The 13,955-nt window shown below is 34.1% G+C and overlaps 1 protein-coding gene across 1 annotated transcript in view; it reads right to left on the reverse strand.

Annotated features, from left to right (window-relative positions):
- Positions 1 to 13,955, reverse strand: part of HTR1F (5-hydroxytryptamine receptor 1F) — a 128,603-nt gene that overhangs the window by 67,815 nt on the left and 46,833 nt on the right. The window contains exon 2 of the mRNA XM_037001623.2: positions 8,655 to 8,844. The gene's annotated coding sequence lies outside the window, so the exon portion shown is untranslated. The remainder of the gene's footprint in view (positions 1 to 8,654; positions 8,845 to 13,955) is intronic.

The raw sequence follows: 13,955 nt of genomic DNA on the forward strand, positions 1-13,955 counted from the left end.
ATTTAATAAGAACTGGAGTTAGAAAGATGACTAGCTAATGATTGCTCCGAAGAACTTTGGTTGAGCAAACTATGTATGAGGTAAGAATCTTATCAAGGCTGCATAGTTAGTGTATATACAGTCAAAGAGGATACAGGTGAGCTGGGTTCAGTTGCTGATTTGCCATATAAACAGCAAGTTGTACCATATTTCTGATTTCCAGTTTCCTCATTTGTGAAATATTTAAGTTTTCAGGCTGTTTCAGATGTCAAATACCTGTAATCTAATAACCTACAGTTCTGTAATAAAGACAATGGTAACTTTCTATTTTTTAGTATGTTTGTAGCCCTTCTCCTTTTTTAGGGATTTAATCAATTTTTCATAATCAATTTGTCAAAAACTTTGACAAAGATGCCAGGTGGTAGTAGCATGCCATTCTTTACTGAACAACTGTGATATTAGCTATGTCACCATAATATTTGCTACTCTGCTTATGAGATCCAGATGCAAACTCACTACTCCTCATTGCAGTACAGATGAAAACAAAACAAAGCTATAAAAGATGCACAGTAATATGATTTGGCTTTATTTTTAGGGCTGCATTTGAAAATGCGATGTTTCTATATATTTAACACCACAGGTGAATCTAAGTTGAAAAGCAATGTCATGAAAAAAGTACTATTTCTGGAACACCTACAATGTGTCAGCAACTGTACTGAGTAGCATTAAAATGTAATCTCATTGGAAGCTGGGTTTTATTCCCTTCCTCAAGATGAGAAAACTGAGTTAGAAAAGTTAAGTAATAATCCTAAGTAATAAGAGCTGGAATTGAAACCCAGGTCTCTTATTTTGTAATTTATGTTCTTTCTACCATGTCTCGGCATCTTTGTGGAAAACATAAAGCAAGCAATTGCTACAGTGGAACTAGATATTAAAATAGAAAATTCTTATGATCACTAGAAGTAGAAATGTTAAATGAAAGAGATTAGTCATTTAAATCTTCTCGGGAAAGTGCCAATAACAGGATTAACCTAACTTTGGCTATTTTCACCTATATTCCCTATAATAGCTTTCAGTACTTTTTATCAAGGTCTTTAAAGCATAACAGCATTCTCTGATTATAAATCTTTGACTTAGTATCTATGTTAAATAAAGTTTTATCAGTGAGATGATTCATTCCTGATCATCACTGAAGCCACAGAACCCTTGAGGTGTTCTGATAAGGAAAGAGCACTGCTCTTAGATGTGGGGCTGAAACACTCATGTAAATTTAGTGCGATTCTTCCCCTTTAGTGTTTACAAGATCTAGGGAAGGAAGAGAGGGCACTGCATGGATGAGTGAAAATACATGTTGAGTTGGCAGTTCAACAAGAACATGAGCTTGACTTAAATCATTTGTTTTCCCCACCCACTGACACTGTACAGCCAGTCAGAGATTGATTACAAACAGTGGCAATTGTGGAACTGGTAACTGAGTTGAAAAATTCCCTCAAATAATTATGTCTTAATGAACAGAACAAAGAATTTGAGATACACAAATAATGACAAATTGGAGACTGACATAGGTAATTTTATGGGCATTCCTCCATGAAAAAGGGCTAAATGAGTGACATATATTGAGAAACAGCAGTGTATCAAAAAAATGACCATAAATGATGATGGGTCTAACAGATAAGAAAGTAAAACATAAAGAGGTTTCAGGTTTCAGATCTGTTTTCCATAGCAGCTATACCATTTTACACTCTCACCATTAGTGCATAAAAGGGTTCCAATTACTCCACATCCTCACCAACACTTCCGTAAAACACGTTTTCGGTATAAAAAAACCTGATTAGTAATGTTTAGCGTCTTTTTATATGCTTGTTGGCCATGTGTATATTTTCTTTAAAGAAATGCCTATTTAAATATTTTCCCATTATAAATCATGTTATTTGTTTTTGCTATTGTGATGTGAGGGTTCCTAATGTATTTTGGAAATTAACCTCTTATCAGATATATAGTTTGCAAATATTTTCTTTCATTCTATTTTTTGCCTTCTCACTCTGTTGATGGTTTTCTTTGCAGTATAGAAGTTTTTTAAGTTTGACATAGTTCCATTTGTCTATTTTTGCTTTTATTACCCTTGTTCTTGGTGTCATATCCAAGGAATCATTGCCAAACACAATGTCATGAAGCTTTTTATCTGTATGTAGTTTCAGGTTTTACACTTGGGTTTTTAATTCATTTTGGGTTAACTTTTGTATAAGTGGAAGGTAAAAGTCCAACTTCATTGTATCACATGTGGATATCCAGTTTTCCCAACACATTTGCTGAAGAGATTATCCTGTTTCCATTGTGCAGTCTTGGTATCCTTATTGAAGGTTATTTGAGCATACATAGGAAGATATATTTCTGGACTCTCTATTCTTTCCATAGGTTTGTATGTTTGTCTTTATGCCAGTACCATACTGTTCTGATTACTGTAGTTTTATAATATGTTTTGAAATCATGAAGTTTGAAGACTCCAGTTTTGTTTATCTTTCTAAAGGTTTTTTTTGCTATTCATGGTCCTTTAAATTCCATATGAATTTTAGGATTTTTTTTCCTATTTCTGAGAAAATTGCCATTGGAATTTTGATGGGGATTGCATTAAATCTTTGTTTTGGGTAGTAGGGCCATTAAGTCTTCCAATTCATTTATCCATTCTAACATGAAAGGGTGTTGAATTTTGTCAAATGCCTTTTCTGCATCAGTTGAGATGATCATGTGGTTGTCTTTCATTCTGTTAATTTTTGCTGCATTAAATTGATTTTCATGTACTGAAACATCCTGGCATTTCAAGAATAAATCCCACTTAGTTATGGTGTATGATCCTTTCATGTGCTGTTGAATTTAGTTTGCTAGTTTTTTTTGGCACAATATTCATCAGGGATATTGGTCTGTACTTTTCTGGTAATATCTTTGTCTGGTTTTGGTATCAGGGTAATGCTGGCCTCATACAATGAATTTGGAAATGTTCCTTCCTCTTAATTTTTTGGAAGAATATGTGAAAGATTGGTGTTAATTCTTTACATGTTTGGTTAATTTCTCCAGCGAGCCATTTGGTTAGGGGCTTTTCTTTATTGGGAGGTTTTTGACTACTAACTCAATCTCCTTCCTTGTAGGTTTGTTCAGATTTCATGACCTAGTTTTGGTAGGTTGTATGTTTCTAGAAATTTATCCATTTCTTCCAGCTTAACCATTTATTGGGATATATAATTGTTCATAGTAGTCTCATAATCCTTTTTATTTCTTTGGCATCAGTTGTAAAGTGTTTTTCAATTTATAATTTATATTTTTTGAGTCTCTTCTCTTTTTTTCTTAGCCTAGCCAAGGTTTTGTCTATTTTGTTGATCTTTTCATAAAACCAACTCTCAATTTGTTGATTTTTTTCTGTTCTTTAGGTCAATTATTTCTCCTCCAATCTTTGTTATTTCATTCCTTCTGCTAACTTGGGCTTAGTTTGTTTTCCTTTTTCTAACTCCTTGAAATATAAAATTAGGTTATTTATCTGGAATTCTCCTTTTTTAGTGTAGATGTTTATCACTACAAACTTGCCTTTTAGTACTGCTTTTGCTGCAACCCATAAATTTTGGTAAGTTTTGTTTTTGATTAAATGTTTCAAGATGTTTTCTAATTTTCTTTGTACTTGATTGTTCAAGAGTGTGTTGTTTAATTTCCACTTCTTTGTGAATTTTCCATTTTTCCTTCTGCTATTGATTTCTAGTGTCATTCCATTGTGGTTTGAAAAGATACTTGGTAAAATTTCAACACTAAACTTGTTAAGACTTTTTCTGTGGCCTAACGTATGATCTATCCTGGAGAATGTTTCATGTATGTTTGAAAATTATGTGAACCCTGCTGTTGTTGGATGGAATATTCTGTATATGCCTGTTAGATACATCTGGTCTATAGTGTTCTTAAAGTTCTCTGTTTTGTTTTTGCTTTTCTGTCTGGATGACCTATCTATTGTTGAAAGTGAGGTATTAAAGAGTCTGTTACTATTGCATTGCTTTCTGTTTCTCCTTTCAGTTCTGTCAATGTTTACTTCACGTATTTGAGTGTGTTGTTAGGTGCATATGTTTTTAAATTCTAATATCTTCCTAGTGGATTGACCTTTTTATCATTATATAATGCCATTCTTTGTCTCTTATAAACGTTTTTGACTTAAAGTCTATTTGCCTGATAGTAGTATAGTAATCTCTGCTCTCCTTTGGATATCATTTGAATGGAATATATCTCTCCATTCTTTCATTTTCAGCCTACGTATATTCTTAAATCTAAAGTGAGTCTTACAAACAGCATATAGTAGGTCTTGTTCTTAAAATTTATTTATATAAGTCATTCGATCTCTTTAAATTGTGAAATTTAATCCATTTATATTTACAGTAATTACTGATAGGTAAGGCTTTCCTATTGCTATTTTATTAATTCATTCTCTGCATGTCTTGTAGCTATTTTATCTTTCTTTTCTTCTCCTGCCATCTTTATGTTTCATTAATTTTTCATAGATACATACTGGTTTCCTTTTGGGTATCTTCCACAGGTATTTCTTTGTGGTTATGAATGGGGATTACATGAAACATATTGCAGTTATAATAATTGCTTTAAACTGACAACTTAAGTTCAATTGTACACAAAATTCTACTCTTTTGCATCCTCCCTATTTTACAGTATTAACTCCATAAATTAAATATTAAAAAATTCTTTTACTGAAGTATAGTTGACATACAATATTACATATTTTTATATTTTGTATCCATTAACTAATGATATAGTGGTGTTTTTTATGCTTTTATCTTTTAGATCTTATTGTAGAATTGAAGTGACTATGCAACACCATTACAGTGTCACAAGATTGAGTATTTGTATATATATTTACTTTTGCCATACAGCTTTATATTTTCATATGCTTTTATTTTGACTCAAAGGACTAGCATCCTTTCCTGTTGACTTGAAGGATTCCCTTTAGCATTTCTTGTTAAGACAAGTCTAGTGATGAACTCACTCAGCTTTTGTTTATCTGGGAGAGTCTTTATTTCTCCTTTATTTTTGTAGGATAATTTGCTGGATATATGAATATAAAATGATTTCCCTTGGTTCACTGATAATTTAAAAGGCAAGACCTTACAAGATTCAGATGACAGACCCGATTGTTTGTTGTAAGTAAATGTACACTAATACTGAATACAATAAAGCTAACTTCACAGGGAAAGCTAGATAGTTAAATGCATTAATTGAACTCAATACTATTTAGAGAATACTAACAATAAACTAAAATTTTTGAATTTTATAAACACAGGCTTAAAACCACAGAGAGGTTCTTCTCAAATTCTCTGGTAAGGCTCTCTATTTTGAAGTTTCATTTTATCTACTCCTTATCTAAAGTATACATTATAATTTTTCCTGAGGCATTAACACTTTTATCTAAGCATATCCTTGTTAGCCAAATATTTCTTTCTAATTTTCTAAGCAGATCTTTTAGCAAGCATTACCATCTGTTACATGTAAAAGGAAGTAATTGCTAACCCAAATCTCAACAAGACTATAGAACTAATCCAATTAATTAGTCATATTTTTCATGAGTTTATTCAATGTTAATTTGAGTAAAATGTATTTACTTCATTATAAAAAAAGAGTAAAAAGATCTGGAAAAACAATGAGATCCAATATATGTGAGAAACCTAAAAAGCTAACAGACACCATGGCAACAAAATTGTCTTCTAAAGAGTGTCAGAAATTGTGCATATTTTTTTTGATGAATTCGTGTGACTGATTAACCTGATAGAATGAGAGGAGAGAGAAAAATGTTAACAGTGCCAGTAGGAACACCACAGGAGATACCAAAAGGAAACATAACTAATGAAACTTTTAAGGCAAACCAGATCATAAGCCATAGCAAAATACTACATTTGCTCTGACCTGCAGTTTATCCCACTTGTGAAGCAGAGCCACTATTTAAATATGACTTTAATTAATTATTTAAACAAGAAAAAAGGAAAGCTATGAGATCAAATCCAGATATGGAAAGGTTTTCTGATGAAACTATAAATCAAGGCCCCTGTTATTTTGCATAAAGTGGTACCGTTTTAAATCTCAACCATATTGCATTTTTTTCCAGTGAGCAAAATGAGTAATATGAATGGAGTAGAATTTGATTTTTTTTAAGCCAAGAAACTTCAAGTTGCATGAAAGAATTAACAAATTTTCATTAGATAGTACATGCCCAATTTCTTATAATGATAAAAGCACAATAGTCCTTGGGCATGTATACATTGGTTTGCTGGATGTCACTCAGAGAGATATTGGATGTAATTTATCTTCCTGGAGAATCTGTTTTACTTTGAGATTTTTGAATAAAACTTTTCAATTTTTGCCTTCTTAAAGATTTTGTCCCATGATAGAGCAAATAAAATATGAGTCCTATATTTCCCCCACCCATTTTAACTATTCTGGAGATTTCTGTGTGGGTGTGTGAGAAGACAGAGAACATGAGGGAAAAGGGGGGTAAAATAGGAAGTTTTAATGTGCTGTAATCAGAAAACTTGGTGCAAACTATCTTCTCTGAGAACTTGCTGTTATTACTACCACATTTCTACTAAGGGGAACATGCTAAAGGATATTAAGCTAGCACACTGACCCACAGAAAACATGCTAAGGTGCACAGGTTAAGATGAGCTTACAAAAGGGAATTTCCTTTTGAGTTACAAAAGATACCACAGCTCAGTGTTTGAGAAAAGTACCTTGACATGCTACAGGTTAGTACGCAAGTTGTTTCTATTGTATTCTCTGTTAAAACACTTCTCATAAATCAGTTTACTTCTTGCAATAATCATATCACACCAATATTTTGTCTATAAAAATTGTCTAAGCTGACTTTCACTTCAAGTTAAGGTAACATTCTTTACAGAAATGTTGCTTAAGGTAGGGGTAAAGAAATCTGGAAAAGTGGTACTATGCTCACTTCCTTTCACCTCAATAACCCTGTCCCCTAAAAACACACACAAATGCATGCACATACACACATATGCACTGCACATACATTTGTGCTATGCATACCTCTGAAATAAATCTTAATACAAAAAATTTGCCCTACCTGTGAAAATCACTATCCTAGAGAAATTCTAATGAATAATTGTAAGAAATCAAACACTCATATTTTATAGGAAAACCACTAGAAGTTTTTTTTTTCACAAATACAGAGAGAAATCTTGTCTATAAGAAGCAAAATTGTAGAAAGCATAATGAAACTAGCAAACACTCTGGGTTTTGAAGTGCTCTTCTAGGTCAATTTCTAAATCTCCTTATAATGTGAAGGTCACAGTATCAGGTAAAATCTGGTGATGTCCTATAATACAAATATGGATGGCTTTTAATATGCTCAAAAGATTTTCTGAAGCAGCTGGTTGTTTTAGTTCAAAGTATTTATGATTTTGCTTATGGATGCATTATAAACAAAATTAATTGCCTTGATTAGTTTCTTTCGGGCAAGCTCTGAATCCAGTCAGGTTCTGACCAGCAGCTTTAAATCTTTATTCAACTGCATAAATATTCAGATCCTACCTCAGATAGAAAATTTTAGTACAAAATATCTACTTTTGCATTTAACAAGGCTTTTGAATATTATTGTTAGAAGTAGTGGATGATTATTTGATACTCTTTAGGACACTGGATTACTTACTTACTTAATGACATTATCTTCAAAAATTGTTCTTAGCCTGCATTTTAGTGAAAAACTGCCTGGATTAATAAGCAAGCTAGGTCAAGATAACTTATTTGAAAAAAAAGTTCTTTATTTACATCATAAACAACAACTACATATTAGCAAGGATGTGGAGGAAATGAATTCTTATTTATTGATGGTATCAACTTTTTGGTAAACTGGTTGTCAGTGTCAACTAAATCTGAACACAATGCAAACCCCATGTGCCAGCAGTTCCATTCCTAGACATGTGCAACATGAAGCTGGGTACATCAACACTAAGTGTCATCCACTCAAATGTTCATAGTAATCTATTTGTAATAGACCTAACCTGGAAACAATCCAAATATCCACTGAAAGTCGTAAAGATAAATAAATCGCAATTTTTTCATACAGGGAATACTAAACCTCATGAAATGAATGAACTACTGTTGTATGCAAACAATATGGATGCTTCTTACAAACACAATTTTGGGTGAAAGAAGCCATACATGCAGAAAATTCCTATGAGTTGAGCAATTCTATTTATATGAAGTTCTGAATAAGCAAGTAAGTCAAGATAACTATTAGCTTTAGGGAAGAGTTTTTATGGGGACTGGAAGACGCCATAAGGTGACTGTCTATAGAACTGATAGTTCTGTTTTTATCTGGATGCTAGTTACCATGGTATGTTTTCTTTAAGTAAAATTCATCGAGTTGTGATTTGTGCATAGTAGATTTCCTGTTATTTATTGTGAGTGATACAGATGATGATGTAAGGTAAAAAAGAAACATTGTTCTATTGGAATTTGACTTATTGACACAAGTAAATAAGGTCATTAACAATTTAAAAAAGTAAAATCAAGGCTTCTCGTATGGTTAGAGAGCTTGGACCAACACTTAGAGTAACCTTCATACCAACCTTCATGCAGATAAAAATATCTTATCTCTGAAAACAAAACAAAACAAAACCTACCTGAAGACAGTAGATCTACCCGAGTATCCAAAAGCAGACAGACACTGGAGGGAAATCGACACTTGGTAGAATGGAATCACATGAAGACAGCTTCCCATATATATTCCTTTTCACTGACAGGCACAGATCTTTGTCATGTAGGGTGGCCAAAACTTCGTAGAAAATCCATGATCTTACTGGCTTGCAGAACCTGAGGATAGAGTTTGGGTTAACCATAGTCACTGGATGTTGTCAGGTGAGATCCCAGAAATGAGGAAGCCTAAGAGAAGGAGCCCTGAATTCTATGTGTAAATGTGTAAATCCTAACCAGTTCCTCAGCTGATCTGAACAACATACACGTGGGCAGACTCCTAACAGCACAGCTAAGGCTGAGAATGAACTGAGATTTGGGTGGCTGCCATTGCAAGGGAGATAGTTTGTAGTTTATGCTGAGTATGGTAGGACAAATAATAGCCTATCAAAGGTCCCAGTCCTTGAAATCTGTGAATATGTCAAATTACACATCTAAGGGGAATTAAAATAGCAGATTGGAAGTAAGGTTGCTAGTCATGTGACCTTAAAATAGGGAGATTTTTTTTGGATTATATTTGTGGGCCCAATGTAATCATGAGGGTCCTCAAATCCATAGAAAGGAAGCAGCAGAGTCAATTTTGGTGATACACTAGGAGAAAGACTAGACGGGGAAGGGGAACACCAGCCAAGGAATTCAGGTAGTTTCAGGGCTCTAGAAAAAAGAAAAAAACAATCTCCTTTGGGGCTTCCAGAAAAGGCTGTGGTCTTGCTAACACGTTCATGTTAGCCCAGTGAGAACCATTTCAGACTTCTGATGTCCAGAACTGTAAGATAAATTGGCACTACTTAATTCAGTAGGACTGTAGTAGTTTGTTACTACAAAAAGAAAACGAACACAGATTTTGGTACTGGATGTGGGGTTGCTGTGCTGTGACAAATACCTAAAAGTGTGAAGTAGCCTTGGGATTGGGTAATGGATTGAGGCTGGAAAAATATTGAGGAGCATTATAGGAAAAGCTGAGATTGCCTTCAACAGACTACTAGTAAAAATGTGGATGCTCACCTTGCCAGAGAGAACTCAGGAGGAAATAAGCAACATAGTACTGGAAACTGGAAGAAAAAGGGGATGTATGATGGCAGAAAGCTTAGTAGAATTGTGTTCTCTAGTTATATGGAAAGTAGAACTTGGAAGTAATGAACTCAAATATTTAACTGAGGAGACTTCCAAGCCGAGTGTTGAAGCTGTGGCATGGTTTCTTCTTGCTTCTTAGAGTAAAATGTGAGAAGAAAGAGATAAAATCGTGGAAAAACTGTTAGGCAAAAAGGATCAAGATTTGATCACTTGAATCTGTAGGAAGGAATAAGGCACGTCGGAAGTGGTGAATGTGTCAGTAAAAATAAGAGGCTATTCTGTCCCTCTTAGTTTATTTAAAATATAAATAAGCATTTAAAGGAAAATCATTATATTGGATTGTGGACTTTATAATATGTATAAATGTATGAATAATAAAGGATGGGGGAGTAAATGCACCTACATGGTTACATGCTTTTTATATTTTATGTGCCATGGTACTACATTAACTTTGACTCGAATGTGAAAAGTTAAGGATGTCATCCCTAGAGGACTCATCTAAAAATAATTCAGAGAAGTATACCTAAAAAAAACCCTGTGGGTATAAGTGAATATCAACAGAGGTTTAGGAGAACACAAATTTATGTCACTAGAAGAGCTATGGAAAGAAATCAGCCACCTAATTTTCACAGTGCAATGGGAAAGAGATATTTTTGTGTTTTCTAAAATATTTATGAGCTCTATGGCCTTAAATCTTAGCAAAAGAAATTTGAATCTACTATAATAAATATTGTAAGGCATGTTGAATATTGTACTCTATATGAGTGCAGAAAATGGCTTATGTGGCTCTTTAGGTTAAAGTCAATAATGATTGTTGGGATATTAATGGAAATGTAGCTCTGCTAAAAGTAATCATTTTGATTGTTTCTTCTAAGAAAAGATTAAACTTGTCATTTCTAGGAGATAAGATTCTTCACTCTAACTCTTAGGGCTCTATTTCAAAATTTAATTACTTAGGCTTCATTCAAAATAGATTTAGTATTCACTCGTACAAAGAGTAAAAAAAAGGATATGAAATAAACATATTTATATGAAAATTAACATGCATCTACTTCCTAGTAAAACCAGTGAAGCCATCATCTTAATTTTCTGCCCACAAGCAAAAGCCAAAATTTCATACTTTTTAAGTACAGTGGGCTTTGAATTGATATTATTATTTTATACATAAGTCAGAGTAAATCACTCTGGCAGTCTCTTCTGTAACTATTTAGTCAACTCTTCACTTACATCATTATGAGTCCAGAGGTTTCTAGGCAAAACATTTAAATATTCCAATCATTATGCCATGTCCTTATGTATGCAAACAAATGCTGCACTGTGACTGAGATAAACTCAATATTCTGTTTTCATTCTAAGTCGGGATCATAACACACTAAAAAAATGGATATCTCAATCTGTAATATTTACTATCTCACTAGTATTGAGAGGGAAGAGTTTAATATAAAATTCAATCTATTAGTTTATCAAAGATTTAGGGACTTTGAATCTAGGGAATAATAACAATTGATAAAGGCAAAAAAAAGGACAGATGCCAAAGAAGGAAGTATGTCTATGAACTGATCTGGCCTGATACTAGTTCCACAGAGAAAGGACAGTGAAAGAATTCCTAACTCAACCTAATGTTCTCCAAAAATTACAACCCAATGTATGTTATGCCTCAGTGAAATAAGAACATAAACTGTAACCCAGTATTTCAATGGTACTCATGTAGTCACACATTATAGGAGTACCCTCATATTTACCAACTGGTATAGTAAGTTACAAAGTAGTTATTGGTTTCAATCTAGAAAAGAGGGTTGATTTCACAACTCCCTATATTTCATAAAAATTTTTCCACTTTTCACTTTAACAGTGCATGTTATCTAAAATGTTATCATGCAAAATAACATAAAGATTATTATGGTACACATTTCTCAGCAAAGTTCTATATCTATGCAGTGCATTTAAAATTTTTCTCAGTTACATTCAATGTCAAATATACTTCGCTAAGCGGTCACATCTGAAAGATTACATCCTTAATAACCACATTTTTAGTGTGAATTAAGTGTTCACGTTGCTCTGTTTTTTGTTGTTTTTGTGTTCAGTTTATAATCTATTGGTTTTCTAATGAGCTATCAATTTAGGCCAAAGCATAATAAATATACGTGATAAGTATATATTATAAGTACTAACCACTTAAGCAACCATATATAAGATGCAACTTTGGGTACTGCCAGCAGTGAGAAATGAAATCAGTAAAACAGTAGAACAGCATTTACTTTAATTGCAAAATTAATTGTGCAGGACAAAATTTCAGGAGTTGATAGAAAGAGGAGTGGCCTTCATGTGAAAGCACCTGTTGAGCTGGGCAGGAGTGAAACAACTGTAAGTATATAAAGGTGTGGTTTCTCTGACAGAACTACGAGTGGTGCAGAACTACTTCCCAGGGCAGTGCTGGTTAAACGCAATGTGCTGAACCAGCTTCCACGGATCTTGCTAGAATGTGGTTCTGACTTAGCAGATCTGGGCTGGGCAACAAGCTTCCTGGTGGTGCCAGTGATATTGCCCGAAATCCACACTTAATTGCAGTTTACATCCCAACTCCTTTCCAGCTCCTCTTTCCCACAGAAGATAGATTTCTACTGCTAGGTGGCATATTAATAGTGACATTGTTTTAGGCAGGAATTTACCTTTGGAAATAAATATGAGAGTAATAGATTATGCAATTCTCCGGCTGCCAAACACAGAAAAAACGTTTGCTTCCCTTAAGTTGTGGCCCCAGTGATTCCTTAGTATTGTAACTGTGAAAGCCAATCAATATTATATGGCTTTAGGGATGACCCCTTTGGTGGTTCCATTGTAAAAGCAACATTCAGTTAATACCTCATTCCTGTTATCTGTGGAGAGACATACTGCATACCAGCTGTTTGGGTTGGCCAGTTTCCAGAAACCTGGGTCCGGCCAATTGAGCACACAATATCTTTTTGGGCTGACGGATCATTTATATGAGACTAATGTGCTATAGCAATGAACAACCATAGTATATTCCTCTGACAAAATTTATGAAACTCATTGAAGGAAATGCACTGTTGAAGAGGTAAATTCATAAAAACCTTAGCATTGTAACTGTTTGTCTCAGTCTGCAATTTTTGCAGCCTCGATTTGCAAAGAGACTAGAAGTGGTTTGACCCTTACAGAGTTAAGTGCTGCCTTTCATTGTAAATCATCTTTCTGTTATTCTTAGTAAAAATACCATGCTTGGCTTTAGTAAAAAGGAGGAGGTCTACACAAAATATCCCATCACTGTCAAAAAACACAAATATCCATCTTTCTCAGATAGAATTAATTTTACAGGTGATTGCAGGTGCTTGAAAGAACTGAAACCAGATCCACAAATACTACACTTTAGGGTTCCAAATAGAGATAATGACATCTAAGAAAGCTTATGGGGGACAGGAGATTGGAAAAAAATCTTTAAGAAGCAAAATATGGACAGGCAAAACAGTGAAGTGAAGTGGAGGGTGTTTCATGTTGGCAGAAAGACAAAGCAGTAGCAAAGGATACTATTATCATCCTGGGCCAACCAGTGCAACACACTGGCTGATGGTGAAGTTTTTACTGATTAACTTCAATACAGAGGGTGAGGACTGAGCAGACATTCATAGGATCACAAGCCATAGTCAGGTAGGCCTGCTGAGGCTTGGGCACATGCCCGAGGGGCACAAACGTTCACAGTGCTCTGTATGTTACTTTGCTCAGTGAAAGTTGTATACTCACACTTTACATGTTGGGCATATTTAACAAGCCTTAAACCCCTTTATCTGCAAAAAAACTTTTGAGGTTTACTGAAATAATTAGACCAGGGCCTGAGTTTGGGTGAGGGAAGAGAAAAGGTTATGATTCCTTCTCCTCTTACTACTGTATTCCACACAAAAGGAGAAATAGAGTAACAGTACACTGCAACATTTTTTTGTTTCTTCTTTTATATTAAAGCATTAGAATACTGAAGAAATTTAGTTTAATAATAAAAGTAATAGTGACATTATCATCACACCTTGTGGTAGACAGAATAAGAAGCCCCAGAGATGCCCATGCTCTAATACCCAGATCCTGTGTGTATGTTACTTTACATGTCAAAAAGGATTTGCAGATGTGATTAAGGGTACAGATCTTGAGAT

The sequence above is a fragment of the Manis javanica genome, chromosome 3 (genome assembly GCF_040802235.1).
Source record: "Manis javanica isolate MJ-LG chromosome 3, MJ_LKY, whole genome shotgun sequence".
In the NCBI taxonomy this organism is placed as follows: domain Eukaryota; kingdom Metazoa; phylum Chordata; class Mammalia; order Pholidota; family Manidae; genus Manis; species Manis javanica.